We start from the raw sequence: 26,174 nt of genomic DNA on the forward strand, positions 1-26,174 counted from the left end.
GTCATCTTTTGACGTAAGAACCTTTCTTGAACTTTCACAAACCCAACGCAACAAAGAGCACCTCGATCCGATGCTCCATATTGAACTGATTCGCGTTCGAACAAACCCGTCGAATTTTTTTATATATATAGATGATAACCAATGGATTATAGGACCTTTTCAAAAAAAAACTCTAGATTTGATGAGCGACGAACCTTGCAGATAAATAAATCTTCTTGCAAATTTTCCGTTGCATCCTATTACTATAGGAATCCAATATTACAAAGGGAGATAAAACAAAGTATTGTACCGTAAACCGGGGTGACTTTGATAGGATTTCAATTTGTTTTTAGAATATTTTCCAACAGGTAAGGTTTTTCTTAAGATTATTATTTTTAAAACATGTACTGGGGTAGACCACACAAAGTCCATGCACTATTTCGGAAAAAAAGTGTTTTCAATAATGTTTAGAAAAATAGTTACGTTAAAAAATCTTAGTTTGAATTCCGGGGTGACTTTGATAGTCATAGTTTTTCTTGTTAAAATCATATTTAAGATGTTCAAACTTCATTTGTACGTTAAATGTACCATCACTAAAGTAGCTGATATAGTATTTAAGAAAAAAAAAATCAATGTTTATATTTAGTTAACTAAGTGTATAAGCTTTTTAGCAAAATACATATAAATTTTAGGTAAAATTGTTAAAAAGTCGGAATTTTGCCTGAAATTTGTTAAAATTAGTTTTGTTTATAAAATTATCGATTTATATTGCATTTTATACTGAATTCGAAGCACGAATCACAAGTTTTCACATTTTACATGAAATTTGTTCAACTGAAATTGCCTATAAATTTAGAGAGTTTTTATAATTGGGTTTCAAAAACACATATTATTTATTTTTAACAAACTTTTTTAACCTTCTCCTTGTGGAAAATTGTCCAAAGAATCCGAAAATTCATTCCGTTTTCCGATTAAAAATTATGTTCATTGAGAAAATCATGACACTTTGAGAAGTTTAAAATAATGACATTCATCAACATTTTCTTAACTATAGTTAACTAACTTTTTAAACTTGTCAAACTTTTATGAAAAGTTCTTCTTGAGGTACTTTGAACACTTCTCTACCACGGTCAGTATGTTTCTAAACCATTCCTTACGTATTTTAATTGTACTCTTCATTTTGCGGAAAAATCGTAAACCTATCAAAGTCACCCCGGCTATCAAAGTCACCCCGTTTTACGGTGCATATATTTGCTTCTTGAACGCCGCTTACCCTGAATTTAAGGAAAAATCAGATGTATTTCCAGAAAGTTGCGTCACCATGCGTCTCCATCAATCCCGATGCAACACACTAAATCTCCAATGACGACAACGGATTGTTGGCAAATTTAAAAGAAGATCCAAATAATACAACTTTATTTTCGCACTGCACTGGCAACACTTCAACGGTGTGCCCACGCACACCAACCCCGGGTGACCGCTTCGGCGTTGTACAACCGTGTACGGATAGGGGCTTTTCCTGTCACGCACACCACACTCGCCTCCGGGACCCGAACGCTCGGGTTCGCCCGAACGTCGGAAACGCCCTCCCCTCGGACTGCGCATGACGTTTTCTAAATATACGAATTGAAACGAAATTATTTATCAGTCGTTTTAGAGCTTTGATCGTGTACGGACTGTGTGCCGCGCCCGTACGTGTTACGTACGTCCCGAACGCTCCCCGGTCGAGCAGGAGGAAAACCGTCTCTCGTCTCTCTGCTTTTGTGGGAAGGATTTTTTTTGTTGGTCTACTCGTTCGTGTGTGTGAATAATAAATACACGCAGGAATTAAGAAAAGCGGTTCTCGCGCGGTAATTGCTACCCAATTGAGGTGAAAGCACGCACGAAGGCGCTCGCGCGACGGTCGTGAAATCGTGAATCGTAGTCGCAGCAGCAGCAGCCGCGCCGTGACAGGAAGTGAATATTGCGAATGGGTGTGTGCGTGCGACACATACACACACGCACACACATGCACACTGGGTGGTGTACACACACGGCAGGAAGTGAGTGATAAGTTGCGGTGGGTCCGTCCGGTAATTCGTGAATAATTCGCGTGCGTGCGTGAGATGTGACAGTCATTTGTCACGGGCCCGTGACACGCGCAAAAGTTAAGGTGAAACGCACACGCACAGAGGTGGGCAGCACGCGTGTGAATGAACGAGTGAGTGAGAGAGAGGAGCAGCAGCAGCAAGAAGAGAGTGAGTGAGAGTGAGGGGGAGAGAAAATCTCAGCGACGACGCGGCACAGTACGCGCGTCGCGCCTCAACACATACTGGTGCAGTGGCCGCCAGCAGTGCCAACACAGCCGACACAGACACAACATCGCGCGCAGCACAAAAATCGCCTCAGAAAAACAACATCGGCGACGAGACCGTCGTGGCCCCGTCGTCAGCAGCAGCAGCATGAAAAGTCGAGCTCCGCGCGACAAACGCCCCAAGCGTGGAGAAAAGGCCCTTTTCAAAAGTGATTTATTTTGTTCATATTTTTTTCTGGCGACCGAAAAAGAGCATGAAGGAAAAGTAACAACCCAAAAGGGGGAAAATACGAAGAAATATACCTAAAATTGTAGTTAAAAATAATAAAGTTTGTATATTTATATACACACACGAAGAAGCAAGAAAAAAATAAGAGGAAAAAAGAGTTCGAAACACCAGAAAGAAGCAAAGAAAAAAAAAAGATTTTTCTTCAGTGCGATCCCCCGTTTCGCGAATGATTTCATGAATGAAACACACAGCATCCCGAGCGCGCACACACACACGCGACACAAGCGAAGAAAACAACACAAATTGAAAAGGTGAAAAGAAAAAGTGCGCAAAGCAAAGTCAGTGCAAGTGCGAAAAGTACGAAAAGTTCAACAGTAGCAAAGCAAAAGTGTTGAAAGTGTGTTTAAACAAGGCGAAATCAAGCCAGCTGAGAAAGAAATCTAAAAGTGTGTGCAGATAAGTCGAAATCTGAGGAAATCGCCACATCCCAGCAAAGTGAAGCAAATAACACGAAATTAGTGCTAGAAGGAAATAAAAGCAAAGAAGCAAAAAAGTGCACAAAAAGAGTCAAGCAAAAAAGATAAGTTGAAAAAAAAATCAAGTGAAGTGAAGTTCCACGCGTACCGGGCCCAGTTCCGGCCGACCATGTATCTAGTGTTTCCGGCACACAAAACTTGGATTAACATTGGAGGTAGCAGAGCATCGACGACAACGAGGACGACCACGACAACAGCAACAACCGGCTACAGCAGCAACAACGACCGGCAGAACCAGCGACGACCGGAAGTGAGAAGCACCGGATTACGGATTACGGATGTGAATCGGAACCCGGTTTAATTGCTTATTGATTATGTAAGTTTCCATTTGCGTTTGAATTAGGGTTAAGTCAGTTTAGTTGAGGGTTAAATTTACTCTGCAAAATATTAAAATTAGAAAAAGAAGATGTCTATTGGTGGCATGAAGTTTAAACAAAAAAATTGATGCTGATTTTTCCGTTGTCGTTGTTTTCTCAAAATTATCAATACTGAAATCAGATGAATTTAAGGAATTTTGCTCCAAGGAATTTTTCAATCGTTGAAAATCATAAGTGAATCATAACTGAATATTTCGGAAACGCCATTTTCAGGATTTATATAATAAAAATTTATTAATTTTTTGAAATTTGGTAACTGTCAAAGGTCTAGTTCTTGTTTTTCATCTATTTATTTTTTTCTATTTTAGATCAATTTATTATGATTTTTGACTATCATAAATTGAAAACATTTCTTATTGGTTACATAAAGTTGACATCTGCAGTCCGGTAAAACTAGTTAGAAACTTATTTTTTTTTCTAAATTTTGAATAAACACTTCTCCAAATGCCTTAGACATGATTTCGCTGCCGCTGATTATTTATTGAAAATATGCTTGTCGTGGAGTTTCAATAATACAAAAACGATGAAAAAATATTGTCGAGAATTCTATTCTGTTTTGTTATAAATCAGTTACAGATCAGATTCTGCAATGGAACACCTTGCAAATAAACCCCCTTTTTTGGAAATATATGTTGAGAAATCCATAAACTTTCAAAAATTATGTGTAATAACCTTGAAAATAACATATTTTTTCTGAACTTTGTCGTTTATTTTTTTATTTTTTTTTGTGAATTTCTGAACTTATACAAGATATACGTTAAATTAACTAGCTGGCAAAACGAATTCCCCGTTTTTCAGTTGTCATAGTGCTCTTCATAGCAATACATAAAATTTCACTGGACGTAGTACAATGCATTTGAGACATTTATTTGATCTATACTAAACCAATTTCGAACTAATTTCTTACAAATTTGTGTATAGCGATCACGCATCAAAATTAATTTTATTATTCAAATGTCTTTTTCAAATAACTTTTTTTGTAATTTCGTTGTGGAACTATATACTTTTCCTGTCTTTCTCAAACGACGAAACGAGCAACTTTTCTTTATTAAAAAATACAGAATCTACTATACTAATACTTTTCACTATTTTGATTGACTTTGTTGAATAAATGTACGACTCGTGATGTGAAAAATCTTCAATCCATGTATTTTTTTAACTTTGGAATTTGTAGCAGGTTTCAACACATTTTACGCGTTTTAGAAATAGTGAAAATCCACTGGCCACTGATTGACTATTTTTTTCTCTGAGATTTAGAATGAATCTAATATTGGATAGTGATAATTTGCTCTAAACTCCCGTTAGTTTATGATTATTTTTGTGTCAAAAGTGTGTCAAAAGTAAATTAGCAAAGGTTGATTTCCAGGTTCGCATAAAACGCATTAAAAACTGACAATGATTTTACGGACATTTTTAAACCTTCTTATTTTGCTTGTTTCAACACATTAGCTCAATCCAATCATTTTGCCATGCCCTACTCACGGAGACCAACGCCAACGCGGCCAGCAAAAAGTGGCAGCCCTTGGAATCGTGACGTGGGTATAGTTATGAATCGATGCCAGTATGTTTCTAGCATTCCGTTTATTCATTCTCGGCACTGTATTTTTTTTTTCTTCAGCGGAAATCTTTGCCTGAACTTCTCGGATCTCTCGCACTAATAAGAATCAGCGTGGCTCAAGCTATAGGGGAAAGTGACCGATTTTGGTTGCTAGCTCTATTTCCGATTCATTTATACCACTAAGCTTCTACAAATAGGTCAAACCTTTCAAAAATAATACAAAGCCTAATTGTGAATCTTCAATAGTCCTCATACATTACTGAAACTGATTTTTTCCCCTACCGGTGCGCAGCACCGTGAATTGCTTGAAACAGCAGCCGCGGCAGCAGCTGTGTCAGTGTTTCAACAATCTATAATTATAGAATCGTAATTGACATTTTTCATTCATAAAAGAATTCGAAAATGCTTTTCAAACTGCGCGCGCAAACACACACGTGCGCGTCGAGTTTCGCGCACGACTAGCTGATGTCCGTGTGTGTGTGTGTGTTGGCGCACTTTGTGACCGACTTTGCAAAGGTTATCCTCAGCATCAGCAACGGTTGATCGACTGATTGTGGTCAGTTGAGGGTTGCGCGAAAGGCACCAATTCAATTTTCCTTCCAATTTGCCAGACATCAATGAAAAATGTCTAAATTCAAGTGTACTATTTAAACATATTTTTGGATTTACTTTTCAAGCTTATTATGTGCCTAAAATCAAAAGTTACAAAGTATGTGATAAAACACTAAGCCTTGATTTGAAATCCCACGAAATTATTCCTCAGATCATTATTTTAAACTGTCAAAAGAAATAACTTCAATACCTCAACTTTATCAAACTGTAAACAATTTTCATCAACATTATATGAAAATAACAAACACATTTCACATTTTTGGATTTTTTGAATGAAAATACTAGGTATAACTTAATTAGTAATTAATAATTATTACATCGAAAAAAATAACTTGATATCAGTTTTCAGTTACTGTCAAATAATTTAACATGAGTTTGTTTAATACTTCGATGGGATATTTTGGTACCGACAAAAGGGGTGACATTAGGTCTTGTGGATAAGATTTGGTCATACAAATTTCAGCATTTTTGTACGATCCAATCTCACTCCCCCAGACACAATGTCACAATGTTTATGATTTCAATTATTATGACAAAATGTATCATTTTTAAAATAAAAAAAAGTTTTCAAATACATTATAAACTAGTTCAGCTGTTTTACGATCATTAGTTTAAAAAAATCTAAGTTCTAAAAAAAATGAGAATATCTCTATAATTTTAAATCTTCCAAAAATGATTATCAAAACTGTAAAATACATTTTTGCAATTCCGTCGTGAAACTATTTACTTTTCCTGTCATTCTTGAACGACGAAATAGCCTACTTTTCTGTACCAAAAATAACAGAATCGAATAGCAACACTTTTCAAAATAAATGCTGAAAAGTTCTACTTTTCAGCACTCAAATGGGTGCTGTAAAGTTGAACTTTTCAGCACTTGTTTCGAAAAGTAACACTTTTCAACATTTTTTTGATTTAAACGATTTATTGACAAAATAAATGAAAATTTTACATAAAATTTCACTCAGTGTGTGTTTTTTGGAATTGCAAAAAATGTTGTATGGAACTCGTTGCAAAACTTGATTTTTTCAGCACTCTTCGTATTTATCCAACTCGGTGAACCTCGTTAGATGAATGTACGACTCGTGCTGAAAAAATCCTCTTTTTGCAACTTGTTGCATAAACTACTATTTTGCAATTCCGTCGTGAAACTACTCACTTTTCCTGTCATTCTTGAACGACGAAATAGCCTACTTTTCTGTACCAAAAATAACAGAATCGAATAGCAACACTTTTCAAAATAAATGCTGAAAAGTTCTACTTTTCAGCACCCATTTGAGTTGAAGTTGAACTTTGCAGCACTTGTTTCGAAAAGTAACACTTTTCAACATTTTTTTTGATTTAAACGATTTATTGACAAAATACATGAAAATTTGACTTAAAATTTCACTCAGTGTGTGTTTTTTGGAATTGCAAAAAATGTTGTATGAAACTCGTTGTAAAACTTGATTTTTTCAGCACTCTTCGTATTTATTCAACTCGGTGAACCTCGTTCGATAAATGTACGACTCGTGCTGAAAAAATCCTCTTTTTGCAACTTGTTGCATAAACTACTATTATTGGCCTGATTCAAACTTTATTTTGAAATGTTTTTTTTCTTTCATTATTCCAATCTAATGTTTTTAAGTAAGTCAGTTATGACCAACGTTTTCAACAAAGAGCAACATTGATAAATGTTGAGTATTGTCATGATTTGCATAAAATTATATTTAAATTTTGGATTATTTTTTCAATTGTCTGTTTATTAACTGCGCCTCAGAGTTGCCAGTTTACCAGATAAATCTGAGAATGCCAGATGTTATTGGAATGAAAATGTAAAATTATCTATTTTGTAGCTGAAAAATCAATTAAAACATTTGAATTTTGGATAAATTCATATGCACCCTCCCCTTCCCCATTCATAATTGTATGATTTTGTTGACCTGGCAACCCTGCTGAGCCTGTTGGAAATTTTGCAAACCACATATCCTTTCACAAAAATTTCCCTCGTTACGCCATATTGGCACACCAAGTCGAGGGCGTACCTTCTGCCAACGCCGTGTGTGGGAGCTGCAGCTCCAATTAAGGGGGGTGGGCCCAGCAGCAGCAGCACTCCACAAAAACCGTTTGATGTGGGCCTCCGAGAACACCCAATTGGATTTTCGATTTTCCATACCCTCTCAACTGAGAGCAGCAACAACTTCGAAAATGAGTCCATCTGTGGGCTGTCGGGGGGTTGCCTTGACGTAACACGACGGCGGATGTCCGTGGGCGCGCGCTCGCAAAACTCTCGGAATCACTCCAAAGTTTCGAAGGCACACCCGTTGAGTGTGGGCGCGCTCGAGCCAATTTCGAGCAGCAGCCATCGTGGCTCGGGGCAACCGTGCGGGGGCGTTCGGCCTGAAATAGACCAACGCCGCAGCGCTCGACGCAACCACTCAAAGTTTGAGTGGTGCGTTTTTTTTTAGCTTTTCGTTAAGGTTTAAGCTTTTTTAATTGGACGGGCGATTTGGCGTTGAAGCCATGGTCACCTGTTCCCAGGGCAGGGATATTGCTGACCACGCGCCGCCTCACCTTTGTCGCAAGTTGTTCAAGTCAGCAGCATGCCGACGACGAACTGCACTTTGTCGACCTTTTTGGCAGCTGGACTGGCAAGTAACTTACAGAATTGCAGAGTAGATCCATACAGAAAACCTCAGGCATAACAAGTGACTACTATGATCTGACGCAGAATGACAGTTTTGCTGCCATCCATTGCAACGTTTCAGAAACAGAAAGGTGAAAAGAATTACTGTCTAAAGAGCTTCGGTTCGAGTCAGACTTTCCCACTCGGAAGTCCAAGTGTTGAACCCCGCTGCTACTTTTTGTCGATTCCTTTCACGACCATCCAGGCCCCTAACGTCGCCGATCGTCAATCGTGTGCCATGTTGTCACTTGTGTGTGGTGGCCGCAAAGCTGTTTGCTCACCTGACAAAGAACACACCTTGCTTGCTGCGATCGTGCCGCGCAAGTCGTCGTCATTACTGCCTACCTCCCTCACCTTCCCCGCCCTCCGCTCGTACGATTTTATTAATCACGGCTAATTTATTTTTCTTTCATTACCCCGTTGTTGACTGTGCAACATTGCTTGGAAGGATTGGTCGCCGCCTTAATGGCCGGGCACGACGCGATTACATTATTGGCGCGCGCGAGAGGGGGGGCCTTTGTGCGCGGCGGGTTTCCAAGATGGCCCTGGGACAGGTGTTGTGGAGTCGGGGCTTCGTGAACAATACCTCCCCGCGACATTCCCGCTAAATGTTAATCAATGTGTGCACTTCAAGCTCATTCATTAGATCGAGCGGCTCTTTGTGCGGCAGGCTTGTTTACTATTAAGATGTTGTTTGGCTTGCCCGACAATGATGCAGTTTGTTAAGGGTAGGACAGGATTCCGCTGTCATGGGGATTAGAATGGAAAAGTTGTGACAATCGCAAAATCCCTTTGTTTGAACACGTGAACCCTCAAGAAGACTTTGAGACAGTCGAAACATCGGGCAAGCCGGACAATTTACCACCCAAAAGCCGTCCAGCTCCAAACGAAATTTAATCGAGTTTTCATTGGAAAGTTTTCCTTATCCCTGTTTTTTAAACCCTTCGCTTTCCCTTATAGTATAGAATAGTCAAAATTAATGCAAACCATTCAATTTAGTGCAGCGAAGTCCCGTGAAGCATTACAACTTCAGAAACAACTGACCTCTTAGTGTACCTCCTAATTCAACTAGAAAATCTTCAAAGTTTGATCACCAGACTGTTTATTGAACTCAAATTACTTCAAAATGTCCAGCGTGGTTCAGTGCAGTTCCGTGAAGCTCTGAGACTCAAAACAAACTAGAAAACATCGTCTACCTACTAGTTCAGCTAGTAGATCTTGAAAATTTGAGCATCAGGACTGTGCAGTGAAGTCCAAATTGCTCAATTTTTTTCAGAGTCATTCAGTACAGTTTCGTGAAGCTCTACCACTACAGCATACCTGAAAGACTTCGTCTACTTCTATGTTCTCAAACCAGTTAAAATTTTGAAGATCTGGAAATCAACTAATAACTAGATGCTGTGTTTATCAACTTTTTCCAAAAGAACTCCAGAAGACTTCATGGGAACACACTGATTTTGATACAATTACACCTTTTTGAAATTACGGGAAAATCAAATCTTGAAGTTCTGGTTGATCAACCAAGAGGTAAACGCATTTCTAGCAAGTTTGTGTAAAATGGTATAACTTCCCAAACCTCACCTCAAGCCGTACTCCACGTAACTCCAAATTCAAAAAAAAAATACTTCACCACAAAAACCAACCTCTCCATACCGGATTGAGCGGTGTCATTTCTGGTTCACGCGATAAGAGACAAACGACGACGACCACGACGTGACACACATTTCATTTCCTTTCCTGGTTCCATCTCTCTCTCTCGCTAGCAGGCTGGCCCCGGGGTTCGATTCCCGAGCAAAATATGTTGTGTGATGTGTACGTTCGCGCGCGCGATAGAGAGCAAAATAAGAAAGCAAACACAACACAACAACAGCCGCCCAACGGCCGCGTACTATCAAAGCCAACGGAAGCAACCACTTCCGGTCGTCGTCGTTGAAGGTTTATGACATCTCACGTACTACACACACTGGTTGAACTGGTGCCCGGGCCCCATATCAGCGCGAGCGCGCCAGACTCGAACGCGGGCTTATCAGTAGTGGCAGAGCTTCACCCAGTGTTGTGCTCTCGGAGCCATCAGCGTTCACAACTTGGAGATTTGGTTGTAAGTCGGCAGCACACGTTGTTTGCCTCTCCTCCGTTCAGAGCCGGGAGGACTAATCAGCTGATAAACAACGGTGTGTGGTAATCTCGAGTAAACGGGCCGGGCAGAGAGGAAGCGAGATCAATACGGGAGATTATTGGGGGTTTAAAGGGACGTGGCTTGAGCTGGATGTTCCGTGCTTCGATTTATTTGAATACTTTCAATTTCAATTTGATCTATCGAACAGTTTGGAGAGGTCAAAATCGCTTCAAAATGTTCAGTGTGATTCAGTGAAGTTCGGAAAAGCTCTGCCAATACCGAAAAAACTAGAAGACCTCTTAGCCGATCTTCATAATTTGACTTACCGTACAGTTTGTAGTAGCTAAAACAACAGCAAAATATCTAGTGCGACTCAGTGTAGTTCTGTGAAGCTCTACTTCTCAAGAAAAGTTAAGAGGCAGTATTTGTAAATATTGCTCGGTTTGTTCTAGAGGTCGTATCGAAGTGCTCCGATTTGGATGAAACTTTCAGCGTTTGTTTGTCTATACATGAGATGAACTCATGCCAAATATGAGCCCTCTACGACAAAGGGAAGTGGGGTAAAACGGGCATTGAAGTTTGAGGTCCAAAAAACATAAAAAATCTTAAAATTACTCGCATTTCAGTTAAACTCCATCATTTCCAACTCTCTTAGATGCATTCGAAAGGTCTTTTGAAGCACTTCAAATTGAGCAATAGACATCCAGGATTAGTTTAACTTTTTCTCATAGCTTTTGCAAATTACTGTCAAAAATGGATTTTTTTAAAACTTTAATATCTTTTTGCAACAGCCTCCAACACCCAAACTCCTATAGGTCAAAAGTTAGGGAATTTCATGGACTATAAGCCTACGGTAATAACTTTTTGGCCAATCGCAATTTTTCTCATAGTTTTTCGATTTTTCTATAACAAACTTTTAACAACGTTAGTGTTTGCCCTGTAGGCTTCCATAGCGGCTTTTTTTGGTCTCAATTTTTTCATATTCGGAATCCTCGGACAATTTCACGTATATTAGAAGTATTGGAGTTGTAAATTTGATTAAAAAAAATACCATTTAGAATGAATTAAAATATTTTTAAACAATTTGTTGAATTAGGGGTTAAACAGGTTTTCGCCTACTTGATACAGCATTTGACGTTATGACCACAGAATAAATAAGATCTATTTCTTTTTTCAAAAAAGTTTTATTTAATTATTTTTAAAAACAAATTTGCAACTTCAATACTTCTAACTAACGTGAAATTTTCCGAGGATTCCAAATATGACAAAATTGAGACCAAAAAGTGCCGCTATGGGAGCCTACAGGGCAAAAACTAACGTTGTAAAAAGTTTGTTGTAGAAAAATCGAAAAACTATGAGAAAAACTGCGATTGGCCAAAAGGTTATTATCGTAGGCTTGTAGTCCATGAAATTTCCTAATTTTTGACCTGTGGGAGTATGGCTGTTGGAGGCTGTTGCAAAAAGATATTAAAGTTTTAAAAAAATCCATTTTTAACAGTAATTTGCAAAAGCTATGAGAAAAAGTTAAACCAATCCTGGTTGTCTATGGCTCATTTTGAAGTGCTTCGAAAGACCTTTCGAATGCATCTAAGATAGTTGGAAATGATGGAGTTTTACTGAAATGCGAGCAATTTTAAGATTTTTTATGTTTTTTGGACCTCAAACTTCAATGCCCGTTTTACCCCACTTCCCTTTGTCGTAGAGGGCTCATATTTGGCATGAGTTCATCTCATGTATAGACAAACAAACGCTGAAAGTTTCATCCAAATCGGAGCACCTCGATAGATCTGTTACACATTGGTGAAAAACTCGCTCTTAACAAGACATCGTTTACCTTCAAAGTTGGCTTTCCAAATTGCTTCACAACTTGCAGTATGATGCAGTGCAGTTCCGTGAAGCTCTATAACTCAAGAAAAACTGGCAGACATCGACTACATCTTAGTATGAAAATCAGGTCTTGAGAATTCAACAATCTGGGCAGCTTATAGATATCAAAATTGCCAGGCATTTGCTCTAAGCTCTACTACTCTATAAAAAAGACATCGACTATTTCTTAGTTGGTCAAGCAGATCTTGAGGTTTGTAACACCCAAACTCTTCGTAGAATTCGAAATTGCTGCAAAAGGTTCAGTGTAGTTCATCGTAGTCCCGTGCAGTTCTACTGCTACATGAAAACATTAAGGTATCGTCTACCTCCTAGTTTATTGAACGGATCTTCAGAAGTAGACAATCCGGACAGTTCGTTGAGGTCCAAATAGCTGAAAAACGTTCAGCGTGATTCAGCTGTTCACATGGAACGCTTCTGTTAAGAAAAACTTGACATGGACTTACCATTCCTCTGCGTTGATCATCAGATCTTCAAGAATCTAACTTCAAACCAGTGTGTAGGACTCGTTATCTCACCAAACGACTAAGAGAGTAGAACAAAAATCTCCCAAGACGCCTAATCGGCGCTCATCCGCCAGAAGGTCAACGATTCCGTTCCTTTCCCGCCACAAAAAATAGACCCAGAGCAAACATAAACAACTCGAATTTCTAATCAAAATTTCGCAAGCATCGTCCGCGCAACAACCTAATCGCCCGTAATCTCCGACCTCAAATTATGCTCGCGCGGAGAACCGTTCGTTAATGGCCTTCCCAGGGCGGAGTGGATCGCCGGGTGGCGCCGAAAGTTCACCGTCTGCAGAAAGCTCTCGATCAATTTGGCGCGCAACGTCCGCCGGAAATCGCCATCAATCTTCTCCACGCCGCTGGAGAATCGCTAGGGAGGCATGACATCCGGTTTTTCGAAACTCTCGAATTTTGGGGCGGCTTTCTAACGTTGCGCTGCGCGCTCGCCCGGCCAAAAATCCGTCTGGAGTTTGTGTGTGGTGCAAAATGTGCAAATTTGTGAATTCTGGCGGTATTTTGGGTGGGTTTCGGGTTGTGAGATTTTCAAGATGTTGACTGCTGCAGGCGGTGATTACCCTGAAGATATTTTAGATGAAATTATGGCGCACACTGGAGCCAGGAAGGGGCGATACGCTGAGCAGACGGCGACGACGACGACGTCGTCGACTGGAAGCAGTTTATTTATACGGCGGTACCTGAAATAGTTGCACCGGAAATTGCGCGAGCAACGCGTCTCGTTGCGTTGCTCAGGGCAACGTCTCGTAAAGTGAGTGAAATGTGGAATATTTGGTCGAAATTGGACATTTTAACATTTGGCAGCAACTACCAAGTGACAGGTACAAGTTACACAGTTGATCCTATAATCCCTTATACAACTGAAAACATGTTGCACAATGGTTACTGCAGCTGCAGTGATCCAATGTTCAATAAAATCCAAGATTTTGTCCAGACTTCCCTCGTTGGACCAGCGACCATCCCGAAAAGGGGGGAGCGCAAGACTTTTGATTATGTTTACTTTTTGTGTGAGTGCGTGTGTGTGTGTGTGTGTGTGATTTCCCGTCCCGTCTTACGACGTACACACAAGTTTTGAAAGAGTGAAGTTAAAAATAAATCGCTTCATCGCGCACGAGATTTGCTCTCGGGCTGCCGAGAAGGGGCAACCCTTGCGGCACCGATTCCAACTGCATTGGCCCAAACGGCGCGAGTTCTGTGGCCCTGGAGAAGTGCAACAAATTTAAGTGTTCACTATATTTTATGAAAGGTCAAACTAGTCAGTTTACGAGTTACGTTACCTTAATTAAATAACAATAGATGCGTCAGAATCGAGGCGGTTCAATGTCAATTAACATAGAGGTAACAAGCTGTCAAACGGAGCACGCTAACAAAAGGTCAACCAATTTATGCTAGTTTTTCAGAAGCTCCCTTAACATTTTATGTTATATGACATTTTACAACATTCGTTACATCGCGATGAATAACTTGGTTCAAAAGTTCCTCAATTGCATACATCTCGTACATCGCTACTGCAGCAAGTTTAAAACAGCAAAAGTGACAGGCCAAGAGGAGTAGGAGAGAGAGCGCGCGCGGACAACAAACATAAGAACCTCTCACCAACACACGAGGCCGCGCTAGCAGCTTCCATTCAGCAGTATAACGGCGCTGTGTTGGTACACGACGACCGACAATTCATTAATAGCCGCAGCTTGCGCAAAGCATCCGCACTCGGTTGCGTGTGCGCTGGTATTGGTTCGCATTTCATCACATGAAATTGCTGAATGATTTTCCTTTGAGTGCTGTCCCTTAACTACCCCATTTAAATTTGATTAAAACTATCAACTAAATCAAAAATCCGAGCATGCCACGACCTCAACTAGAGAAATCTACCCCTTCAAACCCCCCTAAATAAAATAAAAATAATAATAATAATAATCATAGCCTCCTCCGACCGACAACCCACACGCGAGCACGCCTCTCTTTCTGTGTTGGTGATCGATCACATTCTTCTGAATGAATTAATGTTTCCGCTCGGTCCGCATGCCTCACACGCACACACACACCCAAACACCACATGTCGCCCACTGTCGTCGGCATGGCACACTACCACCAAGGAGCGTTCAGGCAGGGTCGTTTTGCCACACACCATGATAGCCCACTTCCTGTGTGTCGTAGTGTGTGCCGTGTGTGGGTTGCGCTATGCTGCCTCGCCTGCAAACGCATACAAGCGCACGGGTAACGGAGGGGGAGAGGGGGTGTTATGCGAAAGTATGCGAGAGGAGAAGGCAACATATGTGGCGGCATACTGCGGTTCGTTGTGAATGGGGTTGGGATTTTAAGGACAGTTTATTTATTTTCTAATCTTTGTAATTTTCTATGCAAAAGAATCACAAGTGATCACTCGGCTTAAAATATTGAAGCATCAATCGCTTCACTATTTGCTCTCTTCCTATTATAAATTGCATATTTTAATACAATTAAAACTCAAAAAGTAAATTGATCACATTGATTGCTTTCATTAAATTGAACTTACTGAAACAAATTTCAGAGAAAAAAGCATTGACATTGAAAGACATCTGGCCCTTTTCTTAAAATACATCAATCAGCCCAATCAGCCTTTTTTAGATACTATTTTCGGATAGTTATATGTGATTTTTCCGGATTCCATGTTGGGAAATTTTCATTCTGACTTTGATAGTTTTTGACTCAATCTAGTTTATTTTATATTTTTTGATTATTTAAATTTTCAGGAGAAAAATTTGTTTTATTAATTTATAACTTTGAACTATACGCTTAAACTCTTGCAATACTTGACAGTAGTCAATTTGAGTCATTTGGATGCAAATTGTATGCCAAGTATTAAATCTATCCCTTTCTAATTTTTTCCAACAAAAGCAGGGTGGTAAAAAATATTGCTCCAAAATATAAAAAAAATCAACAAAATCCTGTATAATCGATTTTTAACTGTTTTCAAAAGAGCACTTTTAAGTTTTTTACATTTTTTATTTTGGAACCACATATCAGAACAAGACGTGAAAATTGAAACAATAGTGTTTTCATAAATTCATTTTTTTTTTCTTTTTTTATTATGTTATAATTTCTTGGCATATGGTCTATTATTATGAGTATGGAGCAGCCGTGGCTGACTGGTTACGGTGTTCGCTTTGTAAGCAAATGATCTTGGGTTCGATTCCCATCTGCTCCAAACGAAATACAGGAAATATAAATTTTGAAACTCTAAACATGAACGAAACATAAAAGTTGCTCGAACCGGGGTTCAATCCCCTGTCCTTTTGATTGGTAGATTGACAAGGACTAGGAAGTGCTAAATAACGTCTGAATCCGATTGATGCAAACGTTCTTTAGGGCGGGGCTTGTCGATTTAAGCTGAGGTACTTCGCGCACGGCTAGCTTGCGTAGGAATGGGTCACCGAAGCTCGGCAGAGTTAACACTTTCCAAATGCCTATGCGAGTTATTTGCATGTATAGAATGTGAAATCTAAAATACATGGAAACAACTCAATTTGTAAGAAGCGACCGCGTGGTCCCGTTTGATTGGTTGCACACACACACACATTACACACACATATGGTCTATTAATATGAGTAGAACAATTAATTTCAAAAATTTCAAACATTTTGAAAATAGGGCTTGAGACTTATAATTTAGTTTTATTTTTGCAGTCAGTGCTGATGGACATATTTTGGTTTGTTGGTCTTTGGATTGTCCTGTTTGACTGGATGTAAATTTAGATTTTCAAACATTGTTGCTTTGAAAATAATCATTTTACATGTTATTTGTAAGTTTTTTTCATCAATAAACTTGATAATTGGAAATTTAATTCCAAGTTCACTGGTAATTATAATTTGAAATCAAGGTTTAAAAACCATGTCAAGGTCTTACAAAACAAAATCATCGAATTTTACAAGTTGATTTTGATTGACAAGTTGTAAAAACAAATTTGATCTAGTCTTGATTTAATTATTGCCTTAAGTTTTTTTAAACTAAATAATTTGAAAACAATAAAAAAACACTAGAAATAAATTTTAAAACCCATCCAATAGACTTTTTCATTTTAAAATAGCTAAAAAGCTTACAAGCAGTTCCCCTTTTTGGTTGTTTAGCTAAAAAATAGAGTACTAGAGAACTCTTTAAATGAAACAATATTTCATTTCGTTTAGGCCGTTGCAAATATTTTTTAAAGTTTATGTCACCCCCCCTTCAAAATTTGTCCGAAAAATCAGGGGGCAAAAAAATATTTTTTCAAAAAACTTCAAAATTTTAATGAAAATAGAAGTTAAATCAACTTCAAACAATCTAAAATGCATATTTCTGCATTGATAATCATATTTAGCATGTTTGAGCTAGATTAAAAATATTTTGAATTTTTATGAAATTCCAATGCACAGCACCGCAAAAACTTTTTTTTTCGTCAAAACTTATATATTTTGGAAACTAATGATTGCAAAACAACTGGACAGGTGTATACTGCCCATGTTCGCATAAATGTCCCATATGCAAAAACAGCAAGCTGAGAAAAACGCATTTGAAGTTTGTCCCATACATAAGGCTATGTGTTAAGTTCTCGCGAAAAAAATGGATTTCCTCCTGATTTCTAGAACAAAGTACTGGATGTTATATGCTCTTTTGAAAGAGCACACGATTTTGAACCAAACTGCATCAATAACTCAAAAGTGATGAAAATGCATACTGGACATTTATGCGATCAGGGGCAGTATAATGCATTTTAAAACACGTTTTTCATTCAAATGTTAAGACCATGGCTCGTAAATTCAATTTTTAAACTTTTTTATTTTTTCGTCCCCCCTTGCCTCGACGGCGAGGGACATAAAAATATTTTTGCAGCGGCCTCAAATTACTATAAAATATAAATTTAAAAATAAATTCTTAAATTAACCACTAAACAATCTAACCATCAAGAATTTAAAATTGTTTGCACATTTATTTAAATTACTTTAGTTTTTTTTAGTTTCCTGATTTATTGGATAGTTTTGATCATAAACTAGAATAAATGCAATGTTCTCATCTCCTTAACAAATTATAGGCCTTCCTCAAAGTTTCAAAGTTAGAAATAATAATCAAAGAAGTTACGGGTGATCATTATTTTTACCAAGTTTTTATTTTACATACACAATATTTATATTAATCAAGGTTATGTTTTAAATAATTGTCATTCATGATCGCAATCACATTAAATTGATGTCTGTCATTATTTGACTGAAAAATTGTTTTAATGATTAATCGAACATTTCTCATGAAATAAGAGGAAAACTTACCAAAAATTATACAATTAAATTCAATGTTTGAAATTTAAATTCTTCCAAAGCCCAACATTTCCCGCCAACACACTTCCAAAACTCGCTGAACATCCCACACACAAAAGTTGGTGCTCTCCCAGGACAACAAAACTGCACACCGCGCAGGTGCACAAATTCATCAGAATCGCAAAAAACGACACAAGGGATGTTGCAGGAAGTGCATCCCGATCCTGGCGACGAGCCTAAAACGGCACATACACCCACACACACACACACACAAGCGATACGACATCCTTTTTGCGGTTGGTTAGAGCGAGAGCCCGAAGAACCCTGACAGAAGGAGAGACCGAAAAAGAATCGGTTTCCACGAAAAAGGGAGGTTCTGCTGGGCACTGAGGCCGCTCTCTCTCTCGCCTCGTGTGAGTGTGAGGGTGTGTGGCAAGGATATTTCGTTGTTTATTTTGTGCTGTGTGTCGTTCAAAAGATTCGAATTCCGGTGCCGGGTAGGAACCCGACTTCCGGTCTTTTGTGGCAGCGTGGGAGTTTCCTGCCGATTGAGCAGCGAGCGAGCGAGCGAGGTTCGTCGCCGTTTTGGTATCAGCTGTCTCGGGGTCGTCCCGGAAGGGGATTGTTTTCGCAGCTGGCCTAGCTGCTGGGGTGCCTAGCGGGAACGCACCCGTGGGAATGCGATTTTGTGAACTTCCTGGAGCTTACGGAGGGGGTGGTTTTAGGGGTTTTGGAAGGGATAAGCTGAAAGTGTGGTAGAATTACAGCTTCGTCTGCAATCACTCAAGTTGTTCCAAATTCGAACCTACTTTTTTATACAATTTGTGTTTTTTTTTATTTCTAACATCAAATATTTGACTCATAATTTGTATTTGAAAAAGTTTGGGTTTTAACAAATCTGAGTTTTTGGGTGAAGTTAACAGATTCTTAACACTCAGCGTACCTTCTCATGCTATTGAGAAATCTTTTTCTTTGAAAAAAAAACTAAAAAATCCAAAACCAGATTCAATCGCGACTCGAATATTCTTTTAAAGTGTAAATCCCCTTTTTGACACTCTGTGGAGATAAAAAGAATTTTGTGTATGTGTGCGTTTCCGGTAATTCGAGGGCATTATTCTCTCAGTCAAACAGGAGGCCAGTTTACTCTTGGCCGTTTGATGTTGACTAGTTTATCCTTTTAGGAATGGGATTTTAAAATTTTCATTCAAATATGAGTAAAATTTGGTTTCGTCAAAACGTGAAAACGAAAAACTAAATATTTTTTGCGAGCCTAAAATATGTATTCATTCATTCATGCAAAAAAAAAGTGATCAACACCTGTCCCCCGGTGATAACCCCGATCCGGTCTACCTCCAAACCCAGCTGGAGACCAGGTTGATCGATAATGTCCACTAGAAGATAGTGGGGCAGGACGCGAAGGCATCATACCGTGCGTTACGGTGAAACTATATGTAGGGGAGAGTGGGGAGACTTGATCCCCGGGCACATTTGATCCCAAGCCTGTATCTCGTCAGCATGTGGGTAAAACAATTAGCTTTGTTCTAGAAAGTTGTGCGAAATTAAGTAAAACTCATTGTAGAAAACAAAGAAGTTACACACATTTTTCTAAAAGGTGCTGCAAACAACTCCCATGAGATCTTTTTCTTTGTTTTGATAAGTATAGAAAACACTCAAAAATTATTCAAAAAAATATTTTTTATACATGAATTGTTCGATAAACATATCAACTCCAAAACCCTTACACATTTGACGTTAAATTTATCGTCATACTATTTCTACAATCAATTGTTTAAAAAAGTGCGTTAAGGGAGACTTGATCCCTGCATTTTTACAGTCACTGGAATCAGCCTCAAGATTAAATAATTGGGCTGGGTCTTCAGCATAGTTGTACATAACTTACTGCAGTTTGAACCATTTTTCAAAAAATTTGTAAACAAAAATTACCAGCTTTTGTAAACATGAAGAAAATTTTAAGTTTTTAAATATTTTACATGCTAAACTTGTTATATTTTGAACAAAAACGTACAGGTTTAATGTGAAATTGCTGTATCTTATAGAAAATTAAAAGTTTGGATGAATAAAAAACATTTTGCTTAAGATTTCTTCAAAATGTTGAAAGGGGGATCAAATTACCCCCAACATTTTGAAAATACCGGTTTAAAATATTTTTTAAAAAAGCTTGGCATTATTCGAAGAGTTTATCTGATGAAATACCCTTATCAGCCAAACATAGTTGAATGTTTAAGCTTTCAATTCATGCAAAAATATCATAGTTTTGTGAGAAATTGACAGAGTTATGTGCGATACAAAAAAAGGGGATCAAGTCTCCCCACTCTCCTCTAAATTAATATAATAGTTTAGTGGCTCCGGGCTGTGCACAGTTCGAAAAGTAGAGTTTGTAAAAACAAAATTTGGTCTCTGTTTTTATGCGTTATACTGCCCATGTTCGCATAAATGTCCCATATGCAAAATCAGCAAGCAGAGAAAAACGCAAGAAAAGTTTGTCTCACACATAAGGCTACATGTTAAGTTTTCACGAAAAAAGTGGATTTCCTTCTGGAGGTTATAGGCTTTTCTGAAAGATCGCACGATTCTGAACAAAACTACAAAAATGCATATGGGACATCTATGCGATCAGGGCAGTATCTAGGTAATCTCCCACTAATGAACCCCAAAATAAATCGATGAGCATACTATTCATAAAAGAATTTCATCATCAATTTCACAAAAAATACAACTTTACAATTCAATCCATAGAGAATTTGGGGAGCAGTGAGCAACCATTCGTTGGCTGATATGGGCTTATATTCACTCTCGATACGTTTCGGACCAACGATTCAGATGATTCGATCGACAGTGAGTGGTTGATCATTGCCTGTAAGAGAATTGATAAAATCGAAATCATGTAAAGTAAATTTCCACATTATCATAAAAAAATGAGGTAAAAGTTGAAACTCGATGATGATTTTACTCAACAAGCTCAAATTTTACAACTGTGCCCCCGACAATCTCACTGTCATACGGAAAGCGGTTCCCGTCGTGAATCGTCGCCGCACTAACAAGAAGAACTGGTTTCCAATCATAATCGACGACGGTCGTCGTCCGCGTCGGAGCCACAACAACTTTGGAGACGACGGTGATAATGAGTACAGCAGGGTTGCGATGGTTTGACAACGTTTGTTTTGATTTGCCAACAAAACAAAAGGCTGGCAAACTATCGAATTTTCACTGCACGGACAGGTAGCACACCAGACGGGGTAGGGAGAGTAACCTGAAGATCTGGATTTGGACAGGTCTGAGAGTGTGCGCGCGCGCGCGTCAACGGCGTCTTATTAGGGTGGCGTCAGCGATATTTCATTTATTTTTAATTTGTTTAGCAGATTTCGCGCGCGCATGGTGGACAACACATCTCGATGTCTGAGTCTTGGTGTGGGATTTAAAGACAGACGACGAAATTTGTAAATAAACAAAAGGAGAAGTGAGATGAGCCACTTCTTTGGATGTTTTTTTTTTCTTAGGGGGAAGATATTGAGATCAACACGAAGCATCAGTTCGTTTTGATATGTAAACAGTGGAGTTTTCACCAAAAGTTATTGAGAGTTTGATAGAATATTTTAATCATGCCTCAATGATTTCATTTGATTTAGATTTCGAAAAAAACTAGCTTGGACTAATTCATGTTGCAAAACTCCAAAAATACCTCTATCGGGCGCTTGGCTAAGTCCTCGACCAGGTCAAAACGCAGCCATTGAGAATGGACGAACAAAAAGTCCAAAAAAAGAGAGCCAGATGAATGCTTCATTCTTGATTCCAGAGTTTGGTATCTCTTCGTGGTAATGATCATAAAAGAAGCACCTAACATCGCTCGTTCGTCGTCCGAGTCGTTCCGAGGAATTTCATTGAGCTTGAACTCTGGAAATTCCTCAACGGCTCTTTGGGCAGAGTTGGGAAAGTAACGAAGAGACAGAACTACCTGGGGCCATAAGCTTTGGTACAGGTAAATTTTGGCACCTTCGCATTAGAGTTGGTCCCTTTTGCGCAGCTATAAACCCTGGGCGAACCGGACTTTCGGAACGAATCAGCCAATTGGCCCCGGTGCTATTGATCCCATTGTTCGCGCTCAAGTGCTATTGTTTTGCCGGATGGTCTCTTGAAGTGAAGGGGACCCCTCTATTTGTTTACGACCTTCTTCCAGGGACGCGTAGGACCTGCTGGAGATCCCGAGAGGTGTGTAATTATGATGATTACTTGTACCAGGACGGGAAGCAATCTCCGAGGTAAGCAGCTCAGCCCTCGAGTCCCTTGGCAGGTCGCCGCTGTAAATTTGAGCACGAAACAAAGTGTCATAAAACCCACACGCAGAGGAGGAGCGGTACCGTACGGGGACGACACTTGAAACTTTCCCCCCTGTGGCCATTCTGCCCGGCAGCAGCAGCTGCTGCGACCGACCACTTGGCCGACGACGACGACCGCTACAGGATTAATTTTTTACGACTTGACACATCCAGCAGTGGGTCTTCTCTCGTTCGCCCCTCCTCGCCGAAACCTGTTGTCGTCGAATTTCCTGACATTGGCGTTCGTAGGTCGCCGTGCCATCCGATACCTCCCGGAGGCCTAGGGCGATACCACCTGATTCACCACGTCCGCCGAGCGGTTGCTGCGGTGAAACCCCCTCGGGACATGACCGGAGAACGCACACAAAACTTGATCGTCTCTCGCGACCACTGCTCGAAAAAAGGTATCAGTTTCAACCTGATCTCCGGACGCGACGCGTCCCAGAAATTATAGACCCAACCCCCGTCGCACCCCTCCCCTTCCCCCTCCTGGGATCCAAACGAGGTCACCCGTAAGCTCCGGCTCTCAAATCGGATAAAATCTGTCGATCATCAAATTAAATTAGATTCACGCACCCGCGGATTCCCGGGGCCGAGCTAGGATTGCGTGTTACGTTGTCATCCCGCGTGGTCCCTGGCTGATCGCCGAAGAAAGAAATCTCGCTCTCTCGACGATCATCATCGCTCGTAATTACGTCCGACGTGTATAGGGCACTCTCTACGCAGCTGGTACGCAGCTGTGCGTGCACATGTGAGTTGGTCGTGTGTTGCTCCAGAGTGCCCTACATCGGGGGGAATGGGGCTTTGCGGATCTGCTGTTGTTGCCCAAGATGTCAAACTAAATTTTTTGATCTTTTAAATTTTGTATTGTAAAAAATGTAAGCATTGATGAATTTGTTCCTTTTTCCCCCACCTGAAAAACAAGCAAATTTTGAACAGTCTCAAACCCTGTCCCCACTCGTACATCGCACAGCAACCCAGAATCGTGTAGAAACGGCTGGAAGATTACCCCAACACCCCGCTCCAACGACCCCCTCGCGGACTTCCGAGAGCGCGATCGAGGGCAAACGTGTAACAACAGAAGCTGATCTCTCCGCGCGCACGTCCCATCCCGTCCCATCCGGAGTTGGGAGCCCCCTCGAAACGGACAAATGACAACCCGGCGGCGGCGGGTGCAGGCGCGCGCGCGAGAAAGACGAAGATCGTCATGAACTGGTGAAGGAACACAGAAAGGTTGTTATTACACTCTCTCTCTCCCTCGCCCTGACCGTCCGACGACCGCGAGTGGCCGGGTTTTCGAGAGAAACAGGTCGACCGCGAACTGTGTGTGTGCGCGCCTCGTGCCCCCTGTCCCTGGCCATGATCGTGGAATGAAAGAAAGCATCTTCTTTGCTTGCTTTTTCCACTCTTCTCCACGTCAGGTCGAGCTCGAAGGAGTCGGTCGTGGAGCAAGTCGTGGCGGCGACCAGCAGGAAGAGAAAGAAAACAACAAAACACAACACACAAACGAAATAATAAAACAACCTTTGAGACGAAGGAGGAGGAGGGCAGCAGGACCGCGGGGGGACGGGCACGGCGGATCGTATGAACGGGGTCTGCTGGCCTGCTACTACCGTGAGTCCGGCGGGGAGACTACACCGCCGCCGCCGCCGTCCGTCAAGGTTGTCGACCTCTGACTTGGTACTTTTGCGCGCTGCTGACTGATCGGTTTGGCAACAGGCTGGGTCTGAGGAGAAGCGCACGCAGAAGTTTCAACGTGGAGTGTTCCCGTTGCTGAGGTCGGGTGAAGATCGGTTCTGGAATCAAGTCGGGGTTTAAAGAAACCGTGTACCTTTACGTTTTGAAATGGATCAAGTTTTATCTCAAACAGGTCACGTGATACAAATACGGTCCATATCGAAGTACAATCAAAGAACTTATGTACCTTAATCTGGGGTGAAATGGGACTGCTTTTAAGCCATGTATCAACACGATATTTTAATCATTTTCTCTTATTTCAGTTAGAACAGACATAAAACATCAAATTCATTTTTGAATCGGTTCTAGATCAATTTACGAATTATCAAATTCAATCATGCTTGGAATTGTTCATCTGCACTACCTTTAACTGCTCTTTAAGGAAACGCAATGAAAATTTGATTTGTTTCAGAAAAAAAAACAAATAAGTGTCGCAACCTAACTAACCAGAGAAAGACAATTTCCAAAACTAAAGTTTTCAACTGTGTCGTCCCTTTTCAGACTGTAGTTAGTCCCAATTCGCTCTAGTGACAGTAGCATATACATATAAAATATAATAAATAAACATTCTTATTTTTTACAATTTATTGCAGAAAACATTTCTAAAGAAGAAATAAAAAAACAAGACACATGACAAAAATTTGAGATTAATATTATTAAGAATTTTTGCATCCTCATTTTTAATCTCTAGAGTACATTTTCAAAACAACCTACGAGTCATGGGTTGCCTATATGCAAATAGGACTTCTTTTGACAAAGAACTTTGTCCTAAGGTTTCTATACGTGGTGTCAATCCAAAATTTTCGCGAAGCGAAAACGTTACGTGACGAATTCCCCTCTCGGCAAATTTCCCCTCTTTTTGGTGCATGCTGGTTGGATAAGCGAACGTTTCCCAATCAGTCAATCGAGAGACGTGAGATTGATGTATCTAAAATCACCCCCACTCCACCTCATAATTTTCGGATCGTCGACGAGCCAACAAAACTCGGCTCGGTCGGTCCCGAAAATTCATTCTATTGCTGGACGTCGACGAGAACACATCAGAAGCAAATGGCCTGGTGGCCCAGTAGCAGACGGCCTGGAGGTCCGGGAGCAGATGGCTTGGAGGCAAGGACCAGCTAAGACATGCCAGTCGCGGGAGTCGATCATTGGAACTGGCCACCACCTGAACTGGAGTGGCCGGAGGCCCCGCGGATGTTCCGATGGGGGGACATTTGCCGGACCGTAAGAGTTGGGGCAATATGGGTATCAAACTTTATGGTTTTTAATACTGGACATGAAATTTGACATTTCGTTGATAGTGGCCACATTCTGGAGTGGCCGGAGGCCCCGCGGATGTTCCGATGGGGGGACATTTGCCGGACCGTAAGAATTGGGGCAATATGGGTATCAAACTTTATGGTTTTTGATACTGGACGTGAAATTTGACATTTCGGCAATAGTGGCCACAATCTGGAGAGGCCGAAGGCCCCGCGGATGTTCCGATGGGGGGACATTTGCCGGACCGTATGAATTGGGGCAATATGGGTATCAAACTTTATGGTTTTTAATACTGGACATGAAATTTGACATTTCGTTGATAGTGGCCACATTCTGGAGTGGCCGGAGGCCCCGCGGATGTTCCGATGGGTGGATATTTGCCGGACCGTAAGAATTGGGGCAATATGGGTATCAAACTTTAAGGTTTTTGATACTGGACGTGAAATTTGACATTTCGGCAATAGTGGCCACAATCTGGAGAGGCCGAAGGCCCCGCGGATGTTCCGATGGGGGGACATTTGCCGGACCGTATGAATTGGGGCAATATGGGTATCAAACTTTATGGTTTTTAATACTGGACATGAAATTTGACATTTCGTTGATAGTGGCCACATTCTGGAGTGGCCGGAGGCCCCGCGGATGTTCCGATGGGTGGATATTTGCCGGACCGTAAGAATTGGGGCAATATGGGTATCAAACTTTAAGGTTTTTGATAATGGACATGAAATTTGACATTTCGGCAATAGTGGCCACAATCTGGAGAGACCGAAGGCCCCGCGGATGTTCCGATGGGGGGACATTTGCCGGACCGT

The 26,174-nt window shown here is 40.4% G+C and overlaps 1 protein-coding gene across 2 annotated transcripts in view; it reads left to right on the plus strand.

Moving 5' to 3' along the window:
- Nucleotides 1–1,613: 1,613 nt before the first annotated feature.
- Nucleotides 1,614–26,174, plus strand: part of LOC120420045 (protein sprouty) — a 40,833-nt gene continuing 16,272 nt past the window's right edge. For both annotated transcript variants that reach the window (XM_039582952.2, XM_039582953.2), the window contains exon 1: nt 1,614–3,353. The gene's annotated coding sequence lies outside the window, so the exon portion shown is untranslated. The remainder of the gene's footprint in view (nt 3,354–26,174) is intronic.

Source organism: Culex pipiens, chromosome 3 (assembly GCF_016801865.2).
Source record: "Culex pipiens pallens isolate TS chromosome 3, TS_CPP_V2, whole genome shotgun sequence".
NCBI classification, from domain to species: Eukaryota; Metazoa; Arthropoda; class Insecta; order Diptera; family Culicidae; genus Culex; species Culex pipiens.